Here is a 15451-nt window from a genome sequence, read left to right as displayed (position 1 = left end):
ATTTTGTCGACTTTTTTCTTACAAACAACACCTCTCTCAGCTTTTAAATGTAAATAAATAAATACCTGATTTGTTAGATTTACGCAGGATTGCTGGTGCCCAGTCAGACATGATTCATATTGCTTTCTTATGGACGGATAGTTCCCGGCCCACAGCAGGACTGTGACCCAAGCTTTGTGCCCCTCTGGTGCTAAATCATCTCCTGTCAGGGGCTGGCAGAACAATAGCTAAGCCCTGATCGCTGCTGTTTCTTCCATAGTTAGTGCGATCATTTCCCTCGCTCCCAGGCTTTCCTCTAAGGGATGCCACAGCAGCCCCCAAAATGCCTTAACTAGCTACTGCCTTACAGCTGAGAAGCAGTGGTCAAAGAACGCACGACGGAGGCTTTTCTACTGACTCCAAGCTTCTAGGCTTTAGCTCCAGTACAAAAGGAAAACTATAAAAAGAGCATATGAGGGTTACACTGGGGTCTATTAAGTCCATTAATTGACAACCTTGGACCATACAAGTATGCCTTTATAAACCGTGACATACCAAAAAAAAGACACACTTAGTCCATTAATAGCATTGCAAAACAAAGACCATGCCTAAACATACTTTTGCTACACCATGGGTTACTGGTTGATGGAACAGATCTGTATTCAGATACAAAACTAAACTAAACACCACACCTGCCCCTTACCATACTATTGTCCTAGTCAATCAAACAGGTCATGATTAACCCCTATTCAGAATTGAAACTCGTCACCATGCTCCTGTGAGTCAAGTATGGGAGCTACTGTTCCACTTTCCCTGTGTTTGTGGCAGACTCCGGAATGGAGTGCACTGCATTTCCTACTGCTTCTCCCCTTAAGTTTTTTCAATCCCCCGCACAACATAATCTATCAAATCTCTTAAGTGAGAGCAGATCAATATGTCAGCGCCCAAACACCACCAACATACAGTTATGATGTTCTCCGGGATCATGTTACAGCGCTGTGAACAGGGATCGAACCTGGCCTGTCCCAGAGGCTGACGGAGTTCATGAATCACTATTAGAGGCCTGCTGTTTCCTTTTTGAGTCGTGATGCTTGCTCGCTCATGCTTCGTCTGCATTAATAAAAGGCTGGCTTGTTAACCGCAAACAATCTGCAAGTTACCAAAGAGCAAGCTTATGGCTAGAGCTCTCTGTGATGCAATGTTAACCTACAGGGCACAAGCATGGTGCTGTTTTATGAATGTGTGCTTCTTTTTTTCTTTTTTTTTTTTACATTTGGGGCAACATATGATTCACACTAAAGCTGTGCCAAAATTATATTCTTCAGTCTAAGACCTCAATCGAAGAGTGACTGCACCGTAGTGGAAAGATCTAATTAAAATAAAATAGGATTCTTGGACCAGGTTCTCAGAAATAGCACCTTTTTTCAGTTGATTCCATCCAAACGTTTCATTTTATCTTTCTCGCTCTCCCTCCCTGACTATTTTTGTAAAACCTGGCTTCTATACCTTTCCTTGCAACTTCCTTGGCCCCTGGTGATCTGAAAAAAGAGCTTCTCCACTCAGAATCTGCTTCCAATAAACTAAACTGGAAGACTGTGCCTCCCTCTCAAGCCTACAGACAATAACAATAGCTGTGAGATGGCTTGATCATTCAAATCTTTTGCATATCCTAATACCACTTATCCTGCATTCATTCTTCTGCCCTAATACCGGTTGTGTATAGTATCTCATTACTATATATCTAACAAGAACAACAACAATATAAAAACAACAAAACAACTCTCCTTGCCTCCTGGTGTCAAGAGCCTTTTAACCCAAAGGCAGAAACCTTATCCCCCCCGATATGCAGCTCGTTATCAAATGAGTGAACTCTGCAGCCCAGAGCCAAAGCAGGTCAGGTTTCAAGCTAATCTCATTGCGAGCCATCGCTGTTCCAAGCGGCTGCTTGTGTGTTGGACAAATAGCCCGGGATCTAATTGGCGGAGGTGAATAGAGGATATTATCCGAGTTTACAGGATGCAGTTTTCTTTAATATAAACATCCTAATGCAATTTGGTGGCTGCGGCGTGTCTGTGTGCTGGGTGTTATTTTCTGCTGACTGCCTTATTTTTTGTTTATATGGATGAGCGGCTCTTTGGGAGTGCATTATGCATCGTTTCCAGAGTTTAAAGATTGTGTGCGTTCAGCCATTACACAAACAAGGACACATGTCTTTGATTAAAATTTATCTCTTTATTGATTAAAAGGTTCAGTTTGGTAATAGAATGTTGCTCTCCATGCACGATACTTAATGCAGGCCAACAAAACAGACTTTCTGGTGCTACCGTTTCAGTATACTGAAGCCACATGTATTTGTTCAGAGAGAAGGGTGAGTGGGTGTGGGGTGCATAGATTTGGCTGATGGCATAAAAAATAGATAATTCTCTTATGAAATATTGGACTCCCTTCAAGCCCTCCATATTTTGTTGGACCTCTCCACTAGGGCAATATTTATACGACTAATTTTGACAAACACGTTTTCTCGTTTTATGATTTTGGGTACAAGTCATGGATACAAAGAGATGTCGCACTTGTACTACATGAAAAGCTGAGTAAACCTGCCCCGTTCTCTCAATTATTTGCTTTGTTAAGATGAACTACACTTGCCTGTTTGCAAGCCAGCTGTGCCACTCAGCCCTCTTAAGTTCTAACACACTCCCATAGAGAAGAATTAAAGAAGGAAAGAAAAGCGTTTTTCACTGCCGCCCAGGAGAACAGATGGAAGTTCACTTTCTAATTAACCCATCAGAAGCACATGACTGGAAAATGAAATTGCGCCCGTGAACAACAACACCAGTGACTGGGAGAGAGAAGGGGCCTGGCAGCCTCCCGACGTGCTCCCGCTGAACACTCACAGTTTTATTTCTCATTAGCGGCAGCAAACTGCTGGGGGATGAAATTTGCTAACAGGAATTAAAAGTGCATTAACACATCAGAGAGATTAATTTCTGCTAATAGTTTTATTAGCGGTTTGACCTTTCGGTGCGTTAGGGAGCTGGGTGGAGGAGGGGGGATACAGAGAAGGAATGACACTTGATAGACTTGCTTTGTAAGATACTTGGTTGACGAGAGCTTTGACTGGGAGAGGCATGGACATGCTTGGACTGTATTCTGTCTCTCTACCATGCTCCCTATCTGCTTAACAGCATTTATCAGGACCCCAATAGTCAAGCAAGTTAGGCCCCGTAGGACTTTGTCCATGCCTGGGCTCTGAGTCTACAAAATGTTGGAAGCTCTCAGAAAATCGGACACCATTTTCCAAAGCCTCACACATAGTGTGCAGGGATTTAGGTTGTGTCAGAGAGAGGTTAGTCACACTAATTCTAAAGGGACTGTTTTGACATCTCCAAACATGGGACCGAAACACACAACACTGCTCTCTGAGGCACTAGAAGATTACTAATCCCCATTATCTCATGTAGAACTCCATGCTCAGCCTTTCTCTCCAGCAGCACATGTCCTCTTAGAAGTGTGAGATATCTGTTTAACACCAATTCATTACCACTTAACAGTACATTTATATATTAAAGAGGAAGCTGGAAATCGTATTGACTCATTCGTGTTACCTTGCGCTTATAAAGCGCTGTCACAATGTAAGGAGATGCCAAGCAGATCATATAAGAATTAGAAATGACATAATTACATGATGACAAACAATTGTATTTTCTGGTAGTTAGGTAAAAGATGTTTCCCTTGCATACCTGTATGTTGAGTAATGGATATATGTAAGTCATTGGAAAACAATTGGAAAACCCATTGAGTAGGTTACATTGCAATCAGGTTTTGTTGATCTTTGTAATTAGCACTTTAAAAGAAATTTTAAAAAACCCACTGATGGGCAGCTCAATAACCCTGATATATTGAGAAATTAATCCTGCTATTGACACGACTCGAAAACTATACAAAAAAAAAAAGAAAAGAGAAATAGGAATGGGATGCTTTTTATCTCATGAGTCCAGCATGCAGAAATCCTATAGAGCCACTAATTAATTCATGCATTGTTAATGAGTGCAAGTGTAAAAGGCTCCCGCTTATGCCAGGGAGAAGAAAAAAAAAACAAGTAGAGATAGCGAGCTAATGATTTTTTTTCTTTGGCCGCTAGATGTATTTATTGCCAATTTAAAATTAGAGAAAGCGTGGTGCTCACTGAGAAGCAACTCAGTGAGAAGCAACCTCTAGAGCACATCACAACCTTGCACAGCATTATTGGAAAGACTGGATCCACCTATTGCCATTACTAATACCTTCAGCCAGTAACGGTATGTATTCTTACTAAACTACAGACTTGATGTACTTAACATCAATTGAAGATTCCTATCTAGACATGCAATAGATCACCTGATCTGGGAATGTTTTTGTTTTCTGATTGTATTAAACTACCACTGTCTGCAGAGTCTTATGCCAGAATGGTTTGAGTAGGCAGCTTCAGTGGTTAAGGTTCCTAAAGTGATGAGATGAATCAGACAGTCCCCTCACCCCTAGTGCTGTAGCAATTCCAGTGATGAGCAGAACAAAGCAGATGGTCACGTTGGTTCAGGTAACACTGCAATCCCTTATGTATGCAACAAAATGTGCTGTTAAACTCATTTAAATGTTGGGGGCAATGAACATAAATGTTGCTTATTGTCTATTGGCGAGAGGGTTCCTGACCCAGTAGACTTTTTACAACCATCAGGGCCATTTGTGAGATTCTGGAAACCTTGCAGGCCAACAACAATCCTATTTTGTTTTCTGTTATGTTTTCGATCCAGAGATTAACGTGACATTAGGATGAAATTACACATAAATCAGGAGACATTGAAAGCTTCCAAAAGAGCGCCCCTGTAAGTGAATCTTTGTGTGTAAATCCAGAATCAAGCACTGTACCTAGTTTAAACAAATACATAATTTAAGTTGTTACGTTGCTATGACCACAAACATTTTTGTCAGAGGAAAAAAACAAACAAACCATTGTTTAGCTGGGGTGACATATGATCTTGTATCAGTGTTTTGAAGAGCAAGCCGTTGTGTGATTACTTGCAGTATCTTATCTGTATGCATTAATTTTCAGCTTATCCTATCTTATTGACTGTATCTGTGTCTGCCTGTAATCCCTCTATTTCTTTGCCTCTCCTAGGACATCTGCTCTTACAGCTTCACAGGCCTTTATCCTGCTAAAACACCATTAGATACATAAATAAATAAATGTTGTTTAGCTTCAGTTGCTGCAGTTATCTTTGGAGAGCTTACAAATTGGAAGCGAGGATTATATATTTGCATGCACCCACTACTCCATTTCTCTTAACTGGAAGCAATGGAATCAGTTGTGCTGCAGTGGACTACCAAGAACGAGGAGATCTCAGGTCTGAACCCCTACTGAGCCACTGCAGAACCCTGGGAAAGCGAATTGACCCTCTTGGATGAAAAATGTGTTGAATCTAAACTTGATGGATTATTCTCCTTGCTGTCTAGCAAAATTAACATTTTTTGAGAGTCACTACCACTTACAGACAACATTTGAGTTTTTTAATGGATTTTTGTTCAACAACAGACAAAACAGTTTTCAATTCCAAACGGACATTTTTTTGTAGGTAATGAGAGGAGATGTGGCAGGTGATATATAGATATATACAATACTGTATTCTTGAATACTAAGATTATGTACTTTGAATAATTTATAGACAGCATGGAGAGGAATACTATAAGGAAATTAGGCAAGCCAGTCATAAGGAGATGTACAGAATCTCAGGATGGTCTCACTAGAAAAACATTACTCTAATGTCAAATTTACTTTAAACAATACTCATTTAAACATTACTAAATGAGGTCCATAGTAATGTTTTGTTTCAGTTTTACATCGTCATGCAATTATTTAGAGCAGTCAAAACAAGTGAGAACTGCTCAATGCAACACACACACACACACACACACACACTAAATCTTTAGCTAATGAATGTGCAAAAGCTTTTTAAAGGTATTTGTAAAGACGATGCTTAGTGCTGTTTTGCCAGTGAGTTCGGGCTCAGACTCCTCAGGGCAATGTTGCGCACTTTAGACTCTAAATGGCCCCGGGGTCTGCAAGCCAGGCCTGAAGAAGGATTGCCTTTCAAGAATTATGGGCTATTAAATCAAGGGGAGGAAATTTCAAGGTTCCTCAAGACTGCTGCACAAGGAGTCTTCAGCAAAAGAAATATTGTTCATGGTTTAAAGGCCGGAGATGGATTTATAAGAGAAACATACATCATTGCAGGAAAACAGAACAAACCAGTTCGGAAATAAATACTTACTCTATAGGTATACTTGTCACTCAGACAGCACTATAACAAATGAATCTGGAGGGAGGATTCTTCACTGCTCTTACAATCCTGGTTCAGCTGTAGCCCACGGCAGAACCATAAACATAAAGGGGTTATTTTCAATAAAAAGCAGTGCACGTCTACCATTGTTGTCTTTGTCTTTGTATTCTTTATTAGACTTTTACACTTTCACATACATTTTCCTTCCCTAATTTTTGTAAAAAGTGTTCCATTAAAAAATGGAATACTTATGTGTTTTGTTTATTTTGAGGGTTTACACAATGGCAAGCTGGTGGTGTGAAGGAAGGGGTCCTAGTAGACCTGGTTGTAGTGGGAGCAGAGCGTCCCAGCATCGGCCCTGTCAAGGCAAGCTGGGACAGTGGAGGGAGCGTGCCCAGGCAGCAGATGTGCCAGTGATGGATGAGGAGGCTGCGAAAGGCCGTGGATAAGAGTGCAAACAAACTGGGTAATAAATGAGAGCGACAGGGATGCGGCGATGGGGCCAGCGCCTCGCACCATGATGCATGCTGAGGGGAGCCTCCGGCAATTTGTAACCGAGAAATGAGGGAGCTGTCAAAAGAATGAAGAGACAATATTCAGGGACAGGAGCGGGTAGGAGAGTCTAGGTACAGGATGCCTTGTATGGTTGGTTACTGGGTTCATCTCGGAACAGTAGAGAATCTAACAAGGTCTTGTCTGGCAAAAGGCTTTTGAACACCCGAAAGAGTCAGGGCAGTATGAATTAAGGAAGGATATTTTTTCTTAACATGAATTTTAATGTATTCAGGAGTCTGAAATTAACACCACTCCTCTACTTCTCACCAGGGTGATGGGATATTTAATGTTAGACAGGGCCTTAGTGTGGCTTCTGCTCCAAAAGAAAGAAGCACCCCCCCCCAGTGCAGGGATGGACAGAGCACCCCTTTCAAGTCACCTACAGATGCTACAGCTCAGTCTTCAGAGATCTGGCTCTGAGGTCAGACTTTAGCTGAAGTTAAGTTATGAATCTGGGTGTTTTCTTCTTGTTGCTCTGCAGCGAACCAGCACAGGTTTTAAATACAGCTCTACTGTACCATGGTCCTGATATAATACACTGTGAAATCTATCGAAATTCCAAAAGGGTTTTTTTTTTATCTTCTATTATAACTATAACAATAAAAAGACCACAAGATGAATGGAACTGGTTGTTCATTTTCAGTTTACACATAAATGTGGTTTCCATATGTAAGCAAAAAAAAAAAAAAAGTTTTTTTTAATTAAACCCTTATAATAAACTGTTTATCTTTTAAACTTTTGATTTTATATATTTGAAAAAAAAAAACCTCTTTAATGTATTGTATTCTAACAGAGACATAGAGAAATATTGGTTCTATTCTTCATAGAGATACAAGAATCAATGCAAATCACTCAATATAAAATCTAAAAGATTTGTACAACAAGCAGTGGAAACCCCAGGATCAATTCAGTTAAATAGTCAAGCCCAAGTTACCCTAACTTATAGACAGACATTTTCTGTAGCGGTCAGCACAGGGTCTTTCCGAAAGTGGACAGAACAGTACGAGTGAGTGACCGCAAGTATATATATATATATATATATATATATATATATATATATATATATATATATATATATATATTTCAGAAAGCCACTCCACACCATTCCTATAATATCAGTGCAGTAATCCCAGCATCTTAGCTCAAGCAAGCTAAGCACAACAATCTGGAGAAGATCCAAAGGCAAAAAGATCAATGCAATAAATCTGCTCATCATGACAGTCATTGGCTTGTGTTTGGGGATGGTTTGAAATGGATCCTAAATCCTGCTGAGACAGTGATAGCCATAGAGTGTGCAGGCTATAGCTTCTTAACTAACCAGCTTTTACTTTATCTTAGCGCCCCGTAATGGCTGATTTGACAAACAAGTAAGAGAGCGTGTTTGACTGCTGGTAGAAATGCATTTTTACAATAAACTACAGTGATGTCGAATTCAAGGCCCACATAAATAAATGCATTCTCTTCTTTTAGACAGAACATGTTAAAAGGGATCCAGGCCAGGTGTCGTGTGCATGCAAAAGCAGGGATGTGAACTTGTGTCTGCAGTTTGCGAACATGTCCATGTTGATGACCTTTGACATTTGTTTTCCATGCAGGGTTATTATAAACGCAGTTAACACGAGTATCATTTTACATCTTGTTTCAAATGCTTTCCATAAAAGCAAAAACAAACTAAAATAAATGAATACATAAATGACCTAAGCCTCTGGCACAAGGGAATGTCAGCAGACATCATTATGGGATAAAAAACAAGATTCCAGGTAGCTACAAAGGCAGCAAATCCAAAAACGACCAAATACTTAGAATTGTACAACTGTAAATCATAAATACAACAGTTGAACTAACAATACTTTCAAACAGCAGCAGCAGCAATAATAATAATAATAATAATAATAATAATAATAATAATAATAATAATAATAATAATATCCCCCTCTCAAGGTGCTGTTTCCTGCCTGGACTGTACAGAATCACAAACACAGGAACCCATGAACTGTGCTCCCAGTCTGTCACTGTCAGACACTTAGGGCAATAATAGCAATAATTTATTACCTGCATTTCCCCCGTCGCCTGTAAATAAGTGTGTCTCTTTAAATTCCCAGAGCAATTACTGCACTGAGAGCGCCTGCATTAGCATTCATTTTCACAGCGCGTTAAGTTCGTGCTGCTTTCGCTACATATTAGCGGACACATTTTTTTTTGGATCAAATCAGATCCCTGTCAGTCAACAAAGGGCTGTGGAAGGACTAACCTCTATGCTATTATTTCCTGATTGTGTTAATTACTTGATTAGGCAGTGTCACTCACATGCTGTATAAAGCTGTGCTGTGTTTCCACTGTTCAGAGTGTGATCGCTTATTACAGACTTCACTTTGACTTCACTAACAGCCTGCTTTCTCTAAGCAAACTTCTCTTTCTGCACACGGTTATTGATGTGTTGACTAATAGTTTATTACATGCAACCTCTTCCACCACGCCCCCATCACCGAAAACAAACAAAACACAAACAGTGGGCCCTCTGTAGCCATGAAAGCCTTAGCAGTGCTCCATGCTTAATCCATGCATTTAGTGTGCTTTACCTAACCCAGACTATTCCACGAGGTAAGTAGCGTTCCTATGCCAAAAATAAATCAAGGCATGCAATTCAAGAATTCTCAGCTCAGGTCAAACTTTCCTTTTTTTATTATTCATATTGTATGTTATATTGTACTATTATATTGCATCTATTTATTTTATGTTTTATTTATTAATGCAAACCCCATCCCTTGTAATTATTAGTCAATGTGGTGCCACAGTATTATTGCAATCCAGTTAGAACCACTGAAAGTAAAGTGATATAGGGATAGAAAAAAGACTCCTATTACTGTATTGCAGGGTTTAATATGTACTTGACTAACCCTATAGGTAACAAGTTCAGGTGTGTCTTATTGTTGCATTTAGTTACAGTGCATTGCATTGAAGAGAAGGGACAATTTTCCAGAACTGAGATTTCTTGAACCAGAGTGACCATAAACACGTACTTCAGATCTGTGCTGGCCTTTGCTGGATTTCTTAAAGGGAAATAAAGTCTGGCCGATATTTACTGTAGATACTCCCTAGATTTTGATGAGGATCTGATAATTCTTCAGCACAAACAAAATTATTCAGTGCAGAAAAAAAGAGAAAAAGAGAAAAGAAACCAGTTGACAGGGTTTGAATTTCTTATTTTAATTTACAGGATGCCATGCGTATTCTTGCTTGGTCGATTTGAGCCCAACATTTTATTTTGCTATAGACAATTAGAAATCCATTTATTTTCGCATTACAAATGTACGAGCCCCCAATATATAGGGATACATCTATCTTTCTCAATTGCGTCGTTTGCATAATGGGATCCAATGGGTTTGGAAATGTCAGCCCCCGGGGCAAAAATTAAATTGAAGGCAGGGATGGGGCGAGAGATGTATTTACTGCTGTTTTGGGGAAATTAATGGGGCATTTTTAGTTTTTATAATGTTATTTAATGATGCAATTCATCTAATAAAAAAGAACCATTTTTTAAACATTTATATTTCTCTTTATATGTCTACAAACCTAGTGGGGCAATTCAAATATTACCCTTATTTCCCTCTTCCAGCCAGTTTAGATGCTTGAGGCTTATTTTTTCGATTGCAATGGGTGTTTGTATTGGCTCTGCCGGTGGTATCAGCAAGACTCCAAACAGAATTGATTTTTTTTATTGTCTTTAAAGAGATACACAAGCTTGGAAGCTGGCAAAAGAACATTTGCAATACTTGCCGTGCATTTTGAAGCAATAAGTAACACTGATCCCCGAATCCACAAACAGAAGCAAAACAAAGCTGGATTTCAGTTATAGTGCCTCACACTGTCGGTTTGAAAAAAAACAAAACAAAAAAAAACTCAATGTTATTATGAATGAGTTGAATATATAGATCCAATTACTTTGTTATTAGTATATCAAAAATCCTATGGTATAACAAAAGCACTGATTTCAACTTTACTTCCAGGTTAAGAATTTAATTATATCTCCATATTGCTGCAAATTGTATTTGAGATTGACACTTTAAAGCAATAATAATAATAATAATAATAATAAATAATAATAATAATAATAATAATAATAATAATAATAATAATAATAATGAAAACCACCAGCATCATGGCAGGGAGCAGATGTTGGGTGACGGATTTGGATTTCGTTGGCGTGCGTGAGTCTCAAGTAAGTGGCCGTGGTGTATCGGGTTTCTGAGAGCAGCATTTAACTCCGAGCAGGGGAAATGCAGGAAGTGGAGCGGGGAGGCTGTGGAGGGAATTACATTTCGGAGCACTTGTCGCTTCCCCCCGCTTGCTCAGCACTTAATACCCCCACGCGGTTCAGAGCTGCTAATGCTGATCCTCCAGGCCCCCCTTCCACCCCCTCGCTTCCTCTCCGCAAATGAATGGCCGCTGAAACCCGGCCCTCACATAATTGTTCCCCTGCTCAAAACAGCTCTGACACCTAATTCTGAAATCTCTCCGCCTGACCTCGGTTTCTGTAATTGATGTGCCAGGCATACACAGATTCTGTCTAGAAGAGGATACAGGATCTGGATTTACTAAGTGGGATCCGATCGTCAATTGAAAGACCCTACTGCGACTAACGTGTTGTATGAAAAGACCCAGCCAAAACATTTAGTTGCCAGCTTAAAGAAAGAGACATGAAAGAAAATAATAAAACTAACTGCTGGTAACAAGTACTTGAGAGGAGCAGTGGAAGTGGCACTAAAGCTACTAAAACTCCAAAACAAACATCAGCACTTTCATTCACCAATGAAACAGCTTCATTAGAGGTCACATGGCACTGTGGAACTTTGACAAAAGTGGAAGTGCACCAGTTTAACATAATCTGCCTTGCCACAAAATAACAGTCTGGGGTTGCCTCGATTTGAGATACAGCTAAGTTCCTCCCATGAGACCTCAGTTTCGTTTAGATGCCACATTGTAGGGAAGGCTTTCTGAAGCCCCTGCTTTTTGTTTGACAGGACAGTTTAAGGTGTAATGAAGCCCAGGTTATATTTATTCCTTGCTTTTAAATGGTAACCTTTCTGGGTGAACAGCAGTTCTGTGTAAAGCACTAGATGGCAGGTGAGTAATGTTTTGATTTTCCAGCTGAAATAGGAGAAAGTCTGCTTGGATCCTTGGGATGAGATCCTCTTCCGCTGTAGTGGAATAATATTGCAAAGAAAATGTTCCACTTACTCAACAAGAGCTCATTTCAAAGGCAGGCATGTCAAGCCTCTGCTGTGCTTTTCAAATCAGCCCTAGGTCTATGATGCCCAAACCATGATATCATTGTTGACCATGAAAGCCACTTGACTGGTTGTGTTCTACCAGCATTTACTGAAAGTCTTGTCTGACAATGAAAATGTTTCAACCTAGTTTTGGCTCTAGTGCCATATACAGTCCCAGGAAACATCTGCTTATGGTTAACCTTGGTAAAGGAGAGCCAAATCAGGGTTGATCGCTTTCAGTTGATGATTGCACAGTGATCTAATATGGTTTAAACAAGATAGGTGGGTAATGTAGAGATTAACTCCTTTATACATATCAGGCATACAGCTGCCACCTATCCTTGACCTGTCCATTCACAATCCAGTTAACCTAAATGGACTGTTAATATAAGACCAGAATGAACTACTGAGCTACGCCTGTCCCTTACTCTGCTGATTCTAACCAGTACTGCTCAGCAGTCTCTCCCCTCACTCTGCAGCTCTGTCTGTCCTTTGTGGTTTTCCATTCAATTATTTAAAAGGAAAAAGCCCATTTTAAAGACTGGCTGAATTGCCCCTAAACCACCTTTTCTGCAGTGCTTTTGTGTTTAAATCTTACATGGATTCCCAGGCTCAGATGCACTATTAAGATTCTAATACTACCCCTAGATAGTAACAAGAGCTCTGTGATAGTGAACAGGCTTCTTGCTGCATGGCGACACTTTCTCAAGTATATCTGATGGGAAAATGACGCTGAATGGAGATCTAGGAACAAACACAAATGCAACTGTTTTATTTCGTTTCAGGAAAGTAGCCCAGTGTTTGGAAACGATAGCCCCTTTTTTTTTGCAAATGAACCCAATTTTTGGAATCTCTTATGACAGACACAGTTAAACATGGTAAAGCATATACACTTCTGCAAGGCTTAGTCAGTCCTGTGCCTCTGCCTTCCCTTGCCACCTGCAATAATTCGGCATTGGTGGCTACAGCAGCCACAAGAATAACATGTGTTCAGTCTGGTTCAGAATTATTCTGCATCAGTGTGAACTCACATGGGTTCCGATTTGTAAAGCTCTTCTGTTCTGTTTCATTTTTCCATTGAAACAGTGATAGTGTGTCTGTGGGTATGTGTGGCTTTGCGTGACTGTTAAAAACTCAGTAAAGGAGTGCTGATCTCTGCCACAGTGCACAGGCTCAGGTACTCTGTGTCACAATGATTGATGGTGTCCTGTCAATAAGTCAGTAATAAGAAGGCTCTATAAAATGTAGTACAAATCCACCTTTAGTTGCACTTGGGCACTTTACTTTGCCTTTGCTATGCCTATTATTTTTTTACCTTGATTCGAATCTTGTTTTAGTTGCAAGTAAATCTGGTGGTCTCAGTTTACCCTCGAGTGAGCCCTTAGAAAGACAAAGCCAAGGACTCAGACAGCATGGACACTGAAGCCAGGGAAGAGAACATGTGGGGACTTTCAGATTGTCCTTCCTTGTGCTGCCCCTGTGTTATGAATAAAGGCAAAGGATTTTTATCTCATTGCTCACTACAGATATACTAAAAGAAACCGAAATTCAATTGAGTATTTAATAGTCCTGGATGATCTCCCAAGCTCCCAATGCTTTCACGAAAGGTTAAATGAATTCCAAATAACAAATTAAAATATTAAAACACTATAGCCAAGTGATCACACATCTCTGCAAAAATAAAACACCAGAATCATTAGCAAATATATATGTTTTAAAAAGATGTGGGAGAGAGGATGCAGCTGCTTTTAAAACTCCTAATTAATACACAATCCACCAAGGCTTGAAGGATCTCATGACAGCACGGTCTACATTTCTATGTCAGGTATTTCCAAATGCCAGAGGAATATCTCAGACGCAAAGCGACTTATGCAATATTACACAAAATTAATCATCTTCCTACATCTGAAGTTGGAAATGCCTGAAGTTTAGAAAAAAGGGAGAGGGGGAGGGGAGAAGGGGGTTCGAAAGCCACAAATAACTTCCATCAATCACGTTGCAGTCAACATTTTTCACGTGTTAGCCCCGGTTATTGGCAGCAGTGTGAGATCTCAGGAGTGTTTTCGTTCAGGTCTGGGCTTTTATTCCTCTCTCACTCTGTTTTAACCACAAAAAAAGAAAAAAACACCATGTGTCAGCAAGAATCTGGCAGGTGTGTTAACTCCCTAAGTACCAAATTAGGTTGTGCAACATTGCAAGAAAGATACAAATAAATAATAATACAAATTAAAAAAAAAACCTTGTTATGTCAGTTCTGTTGTTTTACTTTAAGACAATCAATTTAATGATCTACCTATCAGTGTATAAAATATCGATGATTTAACTTTTATTGTAACTATCTACTTATCCATTGTTTTCATCTATGCATCCATTTATGTCACAGCAAACTTTAATTTATAAATATTTGCACAATCATGTTTGCAGTAACTCCCCCACCTCATTTCTGTTGGAAGTTATTCCAACCATCAGACGGTATCAGAACAGGGGCTCCCGAGTGGCGCATCCAGCAAAGACACTCCACGTGCATGTATCCTATAGTCTAGGGATCGCAGGTTCGAGTCGAGTCGAGTCCAGTCCAGTCCAGTCCTAGGGGGTGGCACACAATTGGCCAAGTGCTGGCCGCATGGGGAGGGCTTAGGTCACACATCAGCAGCCCCTGTGGCCAATAGGGCACCTATGATTCTGCAGTGGAGCCACCAGATCTGTGTTGTCCTCCAGCACTATAGGTCTGATCCACAGTGCAAAAAAATGACAGATCGGCAGGCACACATTTCAGAGGACACATGCTCCAGCCTCTGTTGGCAGGGTGGGGGTTGCAAGCAGTGAGCCAAGGATACAGATAATAATTGGGAACACTAAATTGGGTAGAAAACCAGGGTAAATAAATTGGAGATGACTAAATTTATAAAAAAACAAACAAAAAAATTGAATAATAAAAAATATTTAAAAAAGACAGTATCAGAACACCACCACACAATTCTAATAGGACACAAACCTCAACTTTACTGTCCTTTAGGATTCTGAAATCTTTGCTGGTGGGGTAGATGGGATTTTGCATTGCAGATCAGTATTATTGATTAACAATTGACAATTTAGATAAAACCAGTTCAGACCAGTTAAACAATCTTTCAGATTTGGCGTGTCGAGCGAATTTCTATTAAGCCTCTTATGCATTACATGGACTGACCCTTCCAACCGCTTGCCTTCTCAAAATAACCTACATCTATCAAACACATTTGGGCTCGCCCTGTGAGATCTCCGGCTCTCCACTGTCCAGTTTCCTGTCAGTCAGGCGTCGTGATGCAGCAGAACACAAGGTGGCACTGTGGTGCT

Source organism: Polyodon spathula, chromosome 8 (assembly GCF_017654505.1).
Source record: "Polyodon spathula isolate WHYD16114869_AA chromosome 8, ASM1765450v1, whole genome shotgun sequence".
Classification (NCBI taxonomy): domain Eukaryota; kingdom Metazoa; phylum Chordata; class Actinopteri; order Acipenseriformes; family Polyodontidae; genus Polyodon; species Polyodon spathula.
Note: the sequence above shows the minus strand (reverse complement) of the source record.